Source organism: Odocoileus virginianus, chromosome 4, assembly GCF_023699985.2.
Source record: "Odocoileus virginianus isolate 20LAN1187 ecotype Illinois chromosome 4, Ovbor_1.2, whole genome shotgun sequence".
NCBI classification, from domain to species: domain Eukaryota; kingdom Metazoa; phylum Chordata; class Mammalia; order Artiodactyla; family Cervidae; genus Odocoileus; species Odocoileus virginianus.
Window position 1 is genome coordinate 30,975,245 of NC_069677.1, and position 14,792 is coordinate 30,990,036.

General features: G+C 39.8%; 1 long non-coding RNA gene and 1 pseudogene across 1 annotated transcript in view; one reads left to right on the forward strand and one right to left on the reverse strand.

Moving 5' to 3' along the window:
- The window catches only part of LOC110142972 (uncharacterized), a 484,405-nt gene that overhangs the window by 297,290 nt on the left and 172,323 nt on the right, over window positions 1–14,792 (reverse strand). The window lies entirely within an intron of this gene.
- On the forward strand, window positions 468–1,340 carry LOC110136431 (mitochondrial import inner membrane translocase subunit Tim9 pseudogene; annotated as a pseudogene).

Genomic DNA, 14,792 nt, shown 5'->3' on the forward strand with positions numbered 1-14,792 from the left:
CTCAAGAGTCTTCTCCAGCACCGCAGTTCAAATCTCTTGAATTCACTTTAGCTCCTAAAGCCCCACCCATCTGCAACCCTGGGATGTTGGAGCTTTTGGAAAAAGCCAACAAGAGATTTGATGCCAGCTCTAGTTTTCCTTCAGGAGAGGATAGGAGTACAGAGAAGAAGGGGAAGGGCTGACATGTTTCATGTCTAAACTTTATGACATTTGAGGGCAGGGACTGTGTTTTATTCACTATTGTACTCTTAGTACTGTGCACATAACAAACCTGTGTGGAAGGAACGCACTCAAAGTCATTTTATTCTTTCATCTTGCTTGTGTTTTCAGTAACAGAGAAATGGTTAAACCTATCTTTATTTATTTTTTTAATATCCACAAAATTCAATCCTATGTTAATCTGGCAAATAAGGCACCTATGTGAACATTTTTTCAGAATCTTTTAAAGGATCACAGAAGGTGTTCTCTTTCATCCAGCAGCTGAGGCGCCCGCCCTGACCCAAACCCTCCGCCCCCTCCCCAAGAGTCGACTGGCAACGCAGCCCCCCAGCCTCTTTTGGTGTCGGATGCGAGTCTATCCTTAAGTAAGAAATCAGGCCTTACTGGAGACATTCAAGCAAAGATTGGACAACTCCTTTTCCAGAACAGAAAGGAAACCCATGCATCAAGAAAGGTGACTAATAACATACCAAAAGAATATGGCTGCACAAATACCAGAATCTGATCAGATAAAACAGTTTAAAGAATTTCTTGGAACCTACAATAGACTTACAGAAACCTGCTTTTTGGACTGTGTTAAAGACTTCACAACAAGAGAAGTAAAACCAGAAGAGACTACCTGTTCAGAACATTGCTTACAGAAGTACTTAAAAATGACTCAACAAATATCTATGAGATTTCAGGAATATCATATTCAGCAGAATGAAGCCTAGCTGCCAAAGCAGGACTCCTTGGCCAGCCATGATAGAGAAGTCCTAACGGATGGATTTTTGCTGAAAAATTGCCAACAGCTATTGCACTGGAAATGAGGATTCACCTGATGGAATCCTCTAAAAGCAGTAGCCACCATGTTAAACCATCTGTCATGACTGGCAAATGGAAACAACTGGAGAAACAAAATTGTTATATACAGGAATAATCAAAATAGAAGGTCTTATTGTTCAATGAAAATAATAAGATGCAACACTTGTTGAGGCCTTCAGATTCAGCAGCTTGGTCACTTGATTAGAAAAATAAACCATTGTTTCTTCAACTGTGACTGTTAATTTTAAAGCAAAATATCATGTATGAGATAGAAAAAATTGTATTACTATAAGTAAAATAAATGGAAATATCACTGAGCAGTTGTTTATACTATATAATTCCATAGCATTCTGACTGGACTGTGGATACTTTGAAGTGCTTTTCAATCACGATCATCCTCCAAGTATTCCTGTTCATTCATGTCTGCCTCAAATTGCTGGTAAATACATAAAATAGTTACTTGCTAAAAATAAATAAATAAATAAATAAATAAATAAATAATAAAGGATCACAGGACCTTAGAGCTAAAAGCATCTTAGTCTAATCTGCTTAGTTGCAATAAAGGCAGCAGTGGTCTGGAGAGTTTTAGTGGCTTGTGGTTGATTTCAAAACCAGTTGGAGGCAAAGCCTGAACTGGAGCTCAGAACAGATCCCCAAACCCAAAGTCTTTTTCCAAGATCTCTTGGTGTAAGACTAAGAGATCAGGCACATATAAGCCTCTAACACGAATGTTGTCTGCTATGTTAGGCACTGTCAGCCTCCCATGCTGAGAAGGTAGCACCTTTGCAAGCACCACCCCCATTAGTGCTAACTCTGACCCTACACAATCAGCTGTATGTTTGTGTACTCTACACACTACTGGACTCAGAAGTGAGTGATCATAGCAATCTTAAAACATTTACATAAATGGGCCCCAAAGAAAATACCTACTAGTCTGTCACTTTCAATTTCTTTGTGAAATGAGCCATGGAACTTTAAAAAATGACCACTTCAACACTGCAGAGTACGTGCATGTGTCAGACACCATCGTTTAACATTGGAAGGGCTAGACCAGAGAAGTAATAAACTGGGGAGCCCCCATGGAGTCACAGGAAAGTGGTCTGGTTTTGCAAACATCATGCATCACAGACACTGAGGAGGCCCACCCAAGGTAGCCAGGATGAAACAAGAGTCATTCCTTTCTTGTATTCCATGGACTGCCGCAGAACAAGGTGGAAATTGCTCCTAAAGAATGCTGGATTCCAGACAACCAGGGAACATTTAAAAGGGTAAATTTGTCTAGGGAGGAAGTACAGATTTTCTGACCTCCACTTCTAATAACTGGAATGGCACGTGTGTCTGGTAACTCAAAAGGGAAGACCATAATAACAGATGGAACATTTTAGTCAAATAATTATAAGCCATCCCTTACTCAGACAAAGGAACCAACTGGTTGGGTGTGGTAGGAAAGTGAAAATTCAGAAACTCAATCACACGGGGTCACACAGGCATTTCTGGCACAAGATGAACTTGTAAAATATAATAAAGAAAAAATCTACACCAGGCAACAGATTTATGGGCTCAAAATGTCCCTTTGCCCTTAAAAAGACTTCTGGAAATAGATTTTCATTATATTTTGGACAACTTGATATTCTATCTTTTGTATCTAGAAAATTCAAACTAGACAAACCAGCTATGAAAGAAAATAACTATTGTATCTTTATGTCTCTTGTTTCTATGCAATATGCCTGGTATTGATTACCATTTCATATACTAACTAAATTGGCAAAATGGAGTTGAGGGTAGGTAGTTATTCAACGAGCTTGTGCAGCTTTCTAAAACTTGACGCTTTTCCATCAGCAGGGTTCTATACATAAAGAATTTTTATAAATGTCTAAGATTATGGAAGAGGAAAGAAGGGAAGGACCTGAAAGGAAGCCTTGTAAACAGCTGTCTAGAACTCAGGTGATATGGTTTAAACTCTAAACTATACTATCCAGCTTAAAACAATCAAGAATGTTAAGGGAGGGGTACTAACAAATTATTCTTCAAAGATAAAGTTGGTTCCCCATTTGAGCAACAAAATATAGTAGCAATGGATTATAACCAAAAATACAAAACATATAATCATGCATATATACTGATATTAAATTTTAAAATATTAAATAATGAATGAATGGAGCAAAATAGACAAATCTCCCTTGCAGAAGAATTTCAAATAATTTCCCCATAGGTACTTTACCCTTAGGAGGTTGAGCATAATTCCCCGTTCACTCCTTAAGTATGAGTTGTGCACAGTAAGGAAGCGTATACACTGTGAAAGAAGGGAGGTTGGGGTGGGGAGAAAACCTTTACAGTGGAGAGATCTGGCAAACACTACCTCCATCAGTTAATTAAGGCGAACACCAGTGATAAGTCACACTCACACCATGTACCCTTGATAAGATGTAATGAGTATGGTGTATTATTTCTTTGTTTTGTTTTTATTTTTGCACAAAACTCATAACCTAGTCTACTCATGAGGAAAACAAATACATCCCAATTGAAGGATATTCTACAAAATCCCTAGTAGGACTTTCCAAAAGTGTCAAGATCTTCAAAAACCAGAAGAGCCTTTAAAAAAAAAAGCAAAAAGCTTTGTCACAGTCAAAGGAGTCTAAGGAAACATGATTTCTGAACGTAATGTGGTGTCCTGGATGGGATTCTGGAAGGAGAGAATGACATTAAGAAAAAACTAAGGATATAGTATGGACTTTAATTAAAAGTAATGTATCAACATGGGTTCAAGTATGCCATAGTAATGTCACATTCTAACAACAGGGGAAACTGGGCCATGGAAACTCCCTGGACTATATTTCTGTTTTTTATGTATTTTTCTAAAATAACTCTAAAATAAACACTTATTCAAAAAAATAAAAGGGAAGTTGGTTTTGGCAAAAAGGACAATAGAAGAGGTGAGGAAATAGAAGTTAACAGTCAAAAAGTAGGAGCTCTCAACCCAGCGGAGCCTGATGTGTCAGCATTAAGAAAAACACAAAGTCAAAATTCACCTGAGTGCCAAGGAGAACTGTTTGAAACAATGCATTAAGAAAAGTGGGGAGGCATTCATAAGCACAATGAACACCTTGCCTGAATAGGAGCAAAAAATAAGATGCTGTGGGAGGGCAAACAGGCCAGGGTCACAGACACATCTGGTGGTAGCATCTAAAATGAGACAAAGCACCCGATGAGGGGAAAGTGTTAAGCAAACAGGGCCCGAGTGAGCCACAAGAGCATCTATGTTATGTGTTCTCCCTAGTGCTTCTAATTAGGAGGAAGAGTTAAACTCTTTTTCTACAAAATTATCACGTTGACATTTTTCGTCACTTTTGCAAAGGTTTTGATGTCTCGATACAGACAGCCCCTGCTTCTCACTACGTTGAATTTTGCCTCGTAGGAAAGAACCTGAAAACAACGTCTTGCAACACTGGATCTGACCAGCCTTCCATTTCAGCAGCAGGTTCTTAATTTGGAGGGACTGAATCATCCATTTCTCACCTTTCTCACCAGCCAAGTATTTTTAACTTACTGTCAGCTATGGAGTGAACATAGTCTATAAGAGAAAAGATAGCCCATTTTTCACTTTTCCACTTTTGGCTGCTGAATCCAGGAATGCATCACAGCAAAAAGGAGGATCTTTTATATAAAAATAATATTGGTTTAACATTTTTTTTTCCCATTTTGTTAAGAACCTAAAATGAGTCCCTGCTACTGACAGGATCCACTTCTTACCTAGAGGCAGCTTTTCTGCTCGCTTTGAAGTACAGAAACTGGGCAGCAGCCTTGAGCTCCCCAGTGGCTCCAGGGATAGGAAGGTCATGGGGATGCATCCAGTTCCCCAAAGCAGAAGGACCTGACCTGGAAGTTGAGCCTCTGTGGACCTGTTCTCCTTGATCTCCAGGTTCTGGAATGGGAAAGAGACAAATCTTGAAGTGTTGCTCAAGAGCCACTGGATACACTGATAGTCAGAAACTCAACTTCATGAAAACACTTAATTTCAACATCTAAGAGAAACAGTTGGGGTTCCGTTAGATTCTTAGGTCTAAACTGAGAAAATGAAAGTAGGGATAGGCCAAATAAAGCAAGAGCTTGAATAAGAAGAGAGCGGCCTTTTCTCATCATCTGTTTAAGCAGAGAAAATGGCAATTAGAAACATTTAAGCACGGCTTTTGTTTCTCGCTTTGTTTGTTTGCATGACAGATAAAGAATAAAGAATAGATTTCATGGTCAGGGACAGAAAGGCATATGGCAATGACTCGGTGTTGCAGAATGATGAAATTCAGTTCTGTTTGGCGCAATGAAGAACAGAAAGAATAGACTATACCTTGGAACAGAAAGGCCAGGAGAAATACCAGAGCCAAAGAAGACAATGATGAACAGAGAGGCAGGCTGAGCACATACTCCATGCCCAAAAGTGTGGGCACAAGGAAGATGAGGGAATTTAAGATAAGAAAAGGTTACCTATAAAAGGTGACCAGAGTGAGGTGCTAAACGTGGGGAGACTTAAAGACAAGTGTTTGTGTAAAAGCCTGCATAGTCCACGCAGAAGGAAATAGTGAAAATGTTTGAAGAAAAGCCCAAAGTATCTGGTTTGTCCTCAGAGTCTTTGGAGACACACTGGATAGACAAATCAAACTCAAGTCCATTAAAAATTAAAAAAGTAAATAATCATAGCAAACACTTCCATAGCAACTGGTCTATGCCAGATACATGCAAACATATTAACTCAATAATCCTGTGAGGCAGCGACTTAGTTGTCCTACTTTACAAATGCAGAAACTGAGACACAAGTGGTCAGGTGCCTTACCCACGGTTACACAGGTGATCACAGCCATCAGACAAAAGCTGCCTGCCACCTGCAAAGAACATGCATACTCACCTTAGAACTGTGTCGCCATCTAAAATAATTGTTTCAAAGTGAACTGTTTGGAACCACTGTATTTCTCTTACATTTGTTCTTTCATTCAATGGTGCTATAATTATCTACTGAATGCACTCTATGCACCAAGCACTGTTACAGGTTTGGGGGGTAAGAAACAAAATATCCATGCCTTTCTGAGCATATGCTTTAGTGAGAGGCAACAGATAAAAAATATCCATGAGAATGATATAGTATATTATATGGTAATGAGTATAGCAGAGTCAGGTTTCCCTGGTGGCTCAGTGGTAAAGAATCCATTTGTCAATGCAGGAGAGGTGGATTTGATCCCTGGGTCAGGAAGATCACCTGGAGAAAGAAATTGCAACCCAGTCCAGTATTCTTGCCTGGAAAATCCCATGAACAGAGGAGCTTGGCCAGCTACCATCCATGGTGTCACAAAAGAGTCAAACACAACTTAGCAACTAAACCACAATAATCTCAGGCAGAGGGATCAGCAAGCGTGAGTACCCTCAGGTCAGAATTGCACACGATGTCCAGGGGGATTTTGTAGCTAGAGTGGATTTATCTCTGGTTAAGTCCCTAGGCCAAGCTTTAAAGTGTCTTTTACTCCATAAAAACGTGAAATACTCACAATTTGTATGGAAATACAAAAAACCTCGAATAGCCAAAGTAATCCTGAGAAAGAAGAATGGAACTGGAGGAATCAATCTGCCTGACTTCAGACTCTACTACAAAGCCACAGTCATCAAGACAGTATGGTACTGGCACAAAGACAGAAATATAGATCAATGGAACAGAATAGAAAGCCCAGAGATAAATCCACGAACCTATGGTCACCTTATCTCCGACAAAGGAGGCAAGGATATACAATGGAAAAAAGACAACCTCTTTAACAAGTGGTGCTGGGAAAACTGGTCAACCACCTGTAAAAGAATGAAACTAGAACACTTTCTAACACCATACACAAAAATAAACTCAAAATGGATTAAAGATCTAAATGTAAGACCAGAAACTATCAAACTCCTAGAGGAAAACATAGGCAAAACACTCTCCGACATAAATCACAGCAGGATCCTTTATGACCCACATCCCAGAATTTTAGAAATAAAAGCAAAAATAAACAAATGGGACCTAATGAAACTTAAAAGCTTTTGCACAACAAGGGAAACTATAAGCAAGGTGAAAAGACAGCCCTCAGATTGGGAGAAAATAATAGCAAATGAAGCAACAGACAAAGGATTAATCTCAAAAATATACAAGCAACTCCTCCAGCTCAACTCCAGAAAAATAAATGACCCAATCAAAAAATGGGCCAAAGAACTCAACAGACATTTCTCCAAGGAAGACATACAGATGGCTAACAAACACATGAAAAGATGCTCAACATCACTCATTATTAGAGAAATGCAAATCAAAACCACAATGAGGTACCATTATACGCCAGTCAGGATGGCTGCTATCCAAAAGTCTACAAGCAATAAATGCTGGAGAGGGTGTGGAGAAAAGGGAACCCTCTTACACTGTTGGTGGGAATACAAACTAGTACAGCCACTGTGGAAAGCAGTGTGGAGATTTCTTAAAAAGCTGGAAATAGAACTGCCATATGACCGAGCAATCCCACTTCTGGGCATACACACCAAGGAAACCAGATCTGAAAGAGACACGTGCACCCCAATGTTCATCGCAGCACTGTTTATCATAGCCAGGACATGGAAGCAACCTAGATGCCCATCAGCAGACGAATGGATGAGGAAGCTGTGGTACATATACACCATGGAATATTACTCAGCCATTAAAAAGAATTCATTTGAATCAGTTCTAATGAGATGGGTGAAACTGGAGCCCATTATACAGAGCGAAGTAAGCCAGAAAGATAAAGACCATTACAGTATACTAACACATATATATGGAATTTAGAAAGATGGTAACGATAACCCTATATGCAAAACAGAAAAAGATACTCAGATGTATAGAACAGACTTGTGGACTCTGGGAGAAGGCGAGGGTGGGATGTTTCAAGAGAACAGCATTGAAACATGTATATTATCTAGGGTGAAACAGATCACCAGCCCAGGTTGGGTGCATGAGACAAGTGCTCGGGCCTGGTGCACTGGGAAGACCCAGAGGGATCGGGTGGAGAGGAAGGTGGGAGGGGGGACCGGGATGGGGAATACATGTAAATCCATGGCTAATTCATTTCAATGTATGATAAAAACTACTGCAATGATTTAAAGTAATTAGCCTCCAACTAATAAAAATAAATGGAAAAAATAAATAAATAAATAAAAATATATATTAAAAAAAAAAAAAACTTGAAATACAAGTGGTCTCTAAATTGCATATACTTCACACATTGTTCTCCAGAAGGATTCCCTTCTCATAGCATTCTTCCAGAAATAACTTGAAGGCCACCAGCTCCTCCCAGAGTCTTCTTTTATCTCTTGCTAGAAGTGGTACATGCCTTTTCCGAATTCCTTATGTTATGTGCCATTTCCCACCTCGCTTCTGATTAGAGTTGCTTTTCTATCTTATCTTCTCTCTAAATAGTACATTCACTGAGGGCAGGAAATGGACCTGGTTAACTGTTTCATTCTCTAGAGTTTAGCCTTGCTCAGAATTAGAATTCAACAAACATTTTAGAAGGTTTGAGTGTGTGCTTTCTATCAAATTAATCTCCAAGTTAGAATATCATTAATTTCACATATGTATTTTATTATAATGATGGAAACATATTGTTAACCATACTTTCTTGAATTTTTAATATTCACAAAGGTTTTTACCAAACTACTGCAACTCATCAACATGTTAAGTTACAAGCTAATATTTTAAGCTCCAATGATCTTAAAGGGTAACACATCTTTCCCACGCAACCATAAAAGAAAAAGATGAGTTTCAACAACTTTGTTGTAAATAAATAAAAATGGCAGACTGTAAAATATCTTTGCTTATGTAATCAAAAAAAATAATAACATATTTAAATATCTCAAGTAGATAAAACATGTAAAAAGACCAAATTTTCTTTTTCTTTCTTTTTTTTGTCTAATTTGGCATTGACTAGTGGCTTATGCCATACTACTTCCTGACTGAAAAATCAATTACACAAGATGTCTTTTTGTAAGGAAATGCAAAAATCTGACATAGGGTTGTTAAGATACTATAGCCAATAAGTCACCATCAAACTGCTTTCAAAAACTGAGATGTAGAGAAAAATGTAAGAAGAGTGCTACAGAATTTAAAAGAATTTGCACTGAATTTCTCTTTATTCCTCTGGTGTAGAAAGTAGCCTAAAATGTCATATAACAAAAAAAAAAAAAAAGTCATATAACCAATTTGAAGCTGACCAAGCAGACATTTCAGTTCCGTGATTATTATTACTTTTATGAGTAAGAAATAATGAGGGAAATCATGAGAGAAAAAAATGCCTCTTTATTTGGGGAAAACAACCTGCTTATTTGGGATTGTTTCCCCTTTTTGTGCTTTCTCTCTGTGAGGTGATTTGAGGTGACACTAGGCTGGGGTCCATGGCCTCTGTGGAGGAGACTCCTTTGGGGAAGCTGGCCCCTGGCTCGAGGAAGGCTATTCCATAGACCCCAATCTAATCTCCAGTTGGACGGTAGATGACAACTGCTGATGCTTGGACTGGACAGCCCAGTGCCCACACACTCACAGGGCTCTGTCTTATTGCAGAAGGACTGAGAGGGGAAAGCAGAGGCAGGGTTTTAGATGTTAGACCCTAGAAACTCCTCAGTCCCAAGGAAACATAATTTAACACGCTGGGCCATCCTGGGTTTCAAAATATGAGCCTCTCTAAGTAGAGATTATTTTCCCCTTTCCCCTTCCCTCTTCCTAATCCATAATTGTCTTTCCTTCCAAATCATAATAGCATCACTTCCTTAATTGCTTTGGATACAACTTTTTCCCCAAAGCCAAAGCTAGCTGTCATTCTCACCATTCACAATAAGAATGTCAGAGTACCTACCCCCTGACTCACTGCTAAATTTGGAAGATTTATGCTGAGCAAGACAAATATGGCCCTTGTACTCATTAAGGATAGAAGGAAACAATGAGTGCCCAGAAATACAGGGAGCAATGACCTTTGATACAAGAATGTATCGCACAATGAAAGATATTGGTAAGCACTGATAGAAAATGAGGTCCTTAGGGCTATGTCAGAATCACATGGGGAGGCCTGTCAAGCTCCACCACCACCAGTCACCACCACCACCCCACCTCTACCCCAATTCCAGTGCTAACCTTTCCAGGTCCTCTCCCACCCAAGATAATGGCAACATCTGTAAATTTCTTCTCAGCAATCCTCTTCTCCCCGCTCCCACCCCATCCCGGTAGTCTATAGTGGGTAAGCGGGGCTGCACTGGGAAAATAGGGTACTTTTTTTCCAAAGTTCATTCATGCAATTAGCATAGGCAGGCACCCAAGGCAAACAAATAAACAAACAAAACTTCTGGAGATTCTGAAGATTTCTCTTTGACTATCAAAAGTCAAATCCTGTAAGACTCAGAACAAGCATTTATAAAATGGGAAAACTTTAACAGGGAACTGGACAGCCAAAGAGCACTATTGGGACCACTTGCGGAAGAGCTAAGAGTCTGAGGGGCTCATGTTCCAGAAGGACCTGAAGACTCACTGGGCAGACTGCCCTCTCTCTGGATGGACACGTGGCGACCACAGCTGTGTCCACACCAGAAGTCACCAGTGAGAGCAGGGATCTCAGAGCAGAAGAGGCTTTGAGATTTCCTGGCTTCCCCCAATGTGTTTCAGACACTTCTCAGCTCACAGAAAAGCCCTGTGTCCAACTTGGACTGTAAGCTTCCCAGGGCTGAAGGGAGAAAACACACGGCAGACCACCCGGTCAGTCCCCAAAGCAATGTCTTCCATGGTGCAGTACATGGAAAACAGCCAGGAGCTTCAGAGGAGGGACACACCCCACCCCACCCCCACCCCCAACACCACCAAAAAATGAGTTACAGAAGTGGCTAGGGAGGTGATGACTCATGGTTCTGGGGCAAAGGATACAGATGGCATAAACCCAGCATTTGTTACAAATGAAATATCCATAACAATTTCTACTAGAGTCACTAATAGGAGAGTTAGAAACTAAATAGTATTTGTATCCACACCAGAAGAGGCACTATCACATCTATATTCATTGCATTTGCCACAAGGAGTTTATAGAGCGTAGCTCTTTGGGAGACCAAAGAGCAAATGGAAGGAGACTCCACTTAGAGGACCGGAGCCATCAGAGGAAGACAGAAAACCTGATGATCTTTCCTATGCCACAATAATCTGCCAGTGATTAAGGGAAAGCAGAAGGAAAGGGAGGAAAATTCTGATTAGACTGAATCTTAAACCAAAAGAGACAAAGCTTTAAACTAAAAGGGAATGTTGTCAAAGTGACAACAGAAAGTTTTCAATTAAAAGCTGAGACAGAGACTCCAGGGTAAATTTCAGATATAAAGAAAAGTTTTGGCTTTGCATATTCAAGCTTGTGGACTTATAACACATCTTTTTTGGGGACTGTGGCACCAAAGAACAGATACTCCCCAACAAGTTTATTACAGCACATGGCAGGATCGGAGACACACCATAAATCTTTCTCAACACTGGAAAAAAATCATGGTAAACTTATAAACAAAGTTAGTAATGGGCAACCAACTGAAGATCATAATAAGAAACTACAGCGATTAATTAATTCCGCCAAAGACCACTGCATGGTTTTTCTCATTGCAACATTTAGTTACAAATGAATAATCCATAGCAATTTCTAACAGAGTTACTAAAAGGAGAGCTAGAAACTAATTAATAATTGTGTCCACTCCAGAAGAGGCACTATCACATGTCTACTCACTGGACTTGCCCTGGGGAAGCATATAGACACAGTGGTTAGAGCATAAGCTCTGGAGTCAGGGAATGTGACTTCTAATTCCAACTCTGCACTGATGCACACAATAACATGTATGAACACCAAATGCTTCAATTACAATAAGTGGAAAAAGTCAAATACAAAAGACTATATACCATGTGTGCTAAGTCACTTCAGTTGTGTCCAACTCTCTGTGACCCTATGGACTGTAGCCCTCCAGACTCCTCTGTCCAAGGGTTCTCCAGGCAAGAATACTGGAGTGGGTAGCCATGACCTTCTCCAGGGGATCTTCCCAACCCAAAGATCAAACTCACATTTCTTACATCTCCTACATTGGCAGGTAGGTTCTTTACCACTAGCACCACCTGGTAAGCCCTATATACTGTGTGATTATTCCATCTAAATGACATTTTGGAAAAGGCAAGTTTATAAGAACAAAATAGATAAGTGGTTACTAGACCTGAAGGCAAGAGTAAGGGTTGACTAGAAAGGGTCTGAAGAATTTGAAGGGGGGATGGGAAAACTCTATATCCACAAGTCACTTGTCATTTGTCCAAACTCAAATAAATGTATGTCAAAGAAAGTGGAGTCATGTACGGATTTGAGAGTTGGACCATAAGGAAGGCTGAACACCAAAGAATTGATGCTTTTTAATTGTGATGCTGGAGAAGTCTATTGAGAGTCCCTTGGGCAGCAAGGAGATCAAACCATCAATCCTAAAAGAAATCAACCCTGAATATTCACTGGAAGGATTGATGCTGAAGCTAACTTCTAATACTTTGGCCACCTGATGTGAAAAGCCAACTCAGTGAAAAAGACCTTGATGCTTCCAAACAGGTCAGGAGGAGAAGGGGTTGGCAGAGGATAAGATGGTTGGATGGCACCACCGACTCAATGTAAATGAGTTTGAGCAAGCTCTGGGAGACAGTGAAGGACAGGGAAGCCTGGCATGCTGCAGTCCGTGGGGTCACAAAGAGTTGGACGTGACTTAACCACTGAACAATAACAAAGACAGTGAATTTTACTGGATGTAAATTTTAAAATAGGTGCTTTCTTTAAAAAAACAAAAAGCAAAAAACAAAAAACCATTTTGCCATTAAATGGCTGTTGCCCCTGTTACCAAATCTTTTTGTGCTTCAGTTCCTTTACTTCCAAAGATTAATAGAAGCACCTTCTACACAGGAGCACTATGAGGATTAAATGAGGTAGTATGAATAAAATATTGAGTCAGCCAAAAATGTTTGTTCAGGTTCTAGACCTATGGAAAAAACCGAAATGAACTTCTTGGCCAACCCAGTACTTAGAGTCTGTCACACTGGAAAGCCTTAGTAAGCAATCATCGTCATCATCATCACCATCACTATCATCACTGTCATCATACCTGATCTGCACTGGGTCTAGTAGATTCTGTGATGCTCTGCTAAGATCCCTCTTCACCCATGCACCGACCAGTCCCCTAAATGCTGAGAATATTGGCTGCAATACCCTCCAGCTGCTTTCCTCACTAGGAATTGTCCTCCAGTACAGGCCTATCAGCCAGTCATCAGCTACCGGTGGTCCCCAGGTGTAATCTTGGGTTGATGTACAGCTACAAAGGCCAACCCCCCTTCTGCAAAGCTGGGGCAATTCTGAAGGGCTGTCTCAACTCCAGAACTTTCGGTAGGATTGACTTTGGCCTCAACTGCAGCCACATGGTGGCCAAACACTGCTCAGCTGTGACATCTTCTTCACAGTCAGTAAAGAAAATAAGTGTACAGGCTCTGGAGCCAGACCGCCTGGGTTCATTTCCTGACTTGGCTATCACCATGGGACCTTGGAAGTCACTTACCTTCTCTGTGGCTAGGTTTCCTCATGGGGTTCTGGCAAGGATAACATGAGCTAATGCATGTACTTTGAACAGTATCTGGCTCAGAGCAAACACTGAATTAACTGCTGTTATTACCCAGCTCCCAAGGATCCAGCCTTCATCTGAATCTCTGTGACCTTCACTGTCTGATCATTTTCTCTTAGCTTATTTCAAAACATTATTTCTATATTTTTTTTTTAATTTTTTGTGTGCTTTTTTGCTTTTATAATTTATTTTAATTGGAGGATAATTACTTCACAATATTGTGACAGTTTTTGCCATACATGTTATTTACATTTTTAATCCAAATTCATGTTTTATGTTGTTCCATCTCAACTAAAAATATTAGTCCTATATCTTTCAGCTCACAAGATGGGAATTCGGAGAAATGATAGGATTTGCCTAAGACCACACAGACAGTGTGACGCCAATTTTTCCTCAGAATGTGGGTTTTTCAAATTATACCTCACTAGTTATATAAGCAGCTGTTGTAAAACCTGCTCCATATATATATTTAAGTGTATGTGCTATGTAAAATACAGATCTCAATGAGGAGACAGTCATTATGTAAAAGTTGAAAAATATTAAAGCATGATTGTTCAACAGCCTCTCCCTAATACTGCAAACCTACTACATTTCCAGCAAATCATTGTTGTCTGGTCTCTGAATATTTTCAGTGACAAGGAGCTCATACTTCCCAAGACAGCTTGGTTTTGTGATGCTCTCCCCATTGGTAGGGAGCTATCTATATTAAGCTACTTTGACTAACTACTACTTTGCTTCATTGGTCTTAGCTTTGCCTCAGGAGCCACACCAAATAAAATAAATCCTTCATCCATGTACTACCCCTCCAAATACTTGAAAACAGTTATTATAGTCCCATTCTTGTTTTCAAGCTCAATAATGCAGATATCTTTCCCCAACCCTCCCACCACAAAGTTTTCAGCCACCTTTCTATCCTATGCACGTTCCTCTGGACACACTCCAGTTTTCCAACATCCTGAAATATAATACCTGAATCCAAACATAGATTCCTATCTCTGAATTGAGCAAGTCAGAAAAAAAAAAAAAACCCACTAAAACCCACATTGATATAAATACTATGCTTTCATTAATTCAGCCAAGAAATCCGACTATTTTTT